Below are 2,476 nucleotides of genomic sequence, written 5' to 3' on the forward strand. Positions count from 1 at the left end.
TGACAATTTTTCGGGTTGTATGATCCGGCATACTAATAAAAGTTCACTTAAAATTGACGGGGAAAAAATAGAAAAAGATCTCAAAACTACCAGCTCCCGTGCAATAAAAGGAGCGACAAGAAAAAAAAAGATATTTAAAACACTTTAAGATAAACACATAACCATCAGTTTAAAGAAAAATACAAGAAAACCATAAAAGTAAAGACAATGAGCGATTCATACGAAAGGGAAAATCCATATTACTTCCTGAACACTGTTTTTACTATACTTATCCGGGCGGGAGAAGACCAAAAAAATAAAAGAAAAGGGACAAAAAATACTTAAACAGAAGTGAACGGGGACGATTTTTTTGATGGGAACAAAAAAGGGAGCCCTCGGCAAACCAGGGCACGCATTGATGTCTCTAAAGGACGTCCCGGGCTATCTAATTTAAAAACTCAAAAAATATAGGTAAAACCAAAAATTATATTTAAAGCCGGGAAACTATAATTCCTTATCTTATCGCTATCATTGTATATTCTTATCATTTCTCCGCAGCACAGCCCTTATCACCATCATTCATCGAGGCTGCCCCCGATGTTTCCCCACAGGAGCATTATCCCTGAAAAGCTCGTCGATCTCCCGAGAGCATGTTGCTGGCCCCGGCCGAGGCCCCCCGGGGAGGAGCCACCTGACAGGGGGGGGGAGTTGGACTTGATGAAGGAGCTCGGCTGCGGCGGAACAGGCGAGGGAGAAGGATTTCGAAAAAGGGAAATGATAAAATCTCCCGCAAATTTTTATATAAATAATTCAGAGCACTTGTTCTGGGTAGAATGGAGTGATTCTACTGACTGAACTGACAATGACAATGAGAACAAAGAAGCGGGCGAGTCGATTCAATTACGGGCATCGGGCGGGCTCCGTGGCCCCGGGCCGAAAAGCATGCCCATTTAAATGTTTTCAGCGAGGCGGTGTACTTTGTTTTAAAACATCAATTTCCCTTTTATGATACTTTCAAATTTTATTCCTTGGGTTTCCTCCCAGTTCTTTCAAAAATCTTTGCATCGTATAGCGTATTAATTTGAATAAAAATTTGTTTTACACTTTTTTGATAAAGATAAACTTTTTTTTTTATAAGTAAGAGTTGTTAAGTACAAAGTGGCCGCAGAACCCGTAAAATTATCTGATCATGTTCTCGGGAAGTGTACAGAATACAACGGGATGCGAACATGGATTTTAGCATCATTAAGGACATGAGGACTTGTACACGTGCTCGGGGACATCACAGAATGAATATCAAATATGACCGAAAGTTTCAAATGATGTCCATTGACTTTCCTGTTGGCCATTGTGGGTTTACATCTGATAAGTTTCTGAGCGTACATCACTCTCTCCTTAGAAGAGAGTGGATGAAGCAACGACTTTTTAATCGGCAATATCTCGGCTTTGATGATGATTGCCTTGCAGTTATTCTAAAATTCGAATGATATGATTTGCCTTTTCGTCTCGGGAGGCAAAGCCAGCAGTCGCAGCGTTTTAAAAGGGAATTCTGCGACCTTTTTTATTTATTTTTTTAAAAGAGCCTGGCAATAACAAACTTTCACATGTACTGGAACGAACCAAAGGGGTTTGATTTTAGCGACGATTTTGCGTCTGGTTTTAAATTATATATATATATATAATTATATATAATTATATATATATATAAATATATAATATTTATATATATTATTAAAATATATTTTTTTAAATTTTATATATTATATATAATATAATTTTATATATATTAATATATATTATTATTTTTATATAAAATATAATTTAAAAATTTGGTTGTTGTTTGTGTGTTGTTTTGGTTTTGTTGGTGGGGTTTTTTGTGGGTGTGGTTTCCTCCCCAAAAAAAGGAATATATATTAATTTTAATAACCAAAATATATAGGAAAATTATTAAAATTTTTTTAAATTTTTAAAATATTATAAATTTGTTTTGGTGGAAGTTGTCTTTTGTTTGGGTTTTGTTTTTGTGTGGGGTGTTTCATTTAATATTAAAATTTTATTTTTTTTTCTTAATTAAAAATAATAAATTTTGGGGGGGTTTGTTTTTTTTTTTATAAAAATGTTTTTTTTTAGAAAAGGAAAAAAAATTTATTTCAAATTTATATAAAAAAATTTTTTAAAAACTAAAAATAAATAAAATTAAATATATTTAAAAGGAATTTTAAATTTTAAAAATAACAATTTTTAAAAATCCCCTAATTTTTTTGACTCCCCAAACCCCCCCCCAAATTATCACCCCCCCCCAACAAAAAAAAACCCCCCCCCCCCCCGTTTTTTTTTTAAAATTTTTTTTTTTTAAATTTTTTTTTTAAAAAAAAAACCCCCCCCACCCCCCCCCCCCAAACCCAAAAATCCCCCCCCTAAATTTTATTTTTTTTAAAAAAAAAAATTTTTTTAATTTTAAAATTTTTTTTTTTTAAATTTTTTTTCCCCCCCCCCC

The sequence above is a fragment of the Penaeus monodon genome, chromosome 38, assembly GCF_015228065.2.
Source record: "Penaeus monodon isolate SGIC_2016 chromosome 38, NSTDA_Pmon_1, whole genome shotgun sequence".
In the NCBI taxonomy this organism is placed as follows: Eukaryota; Metazoa; Arthropoda; class Malacostraca; order Decapoda; family Penaeidae; genus Penaeus; species Penaeus monodon.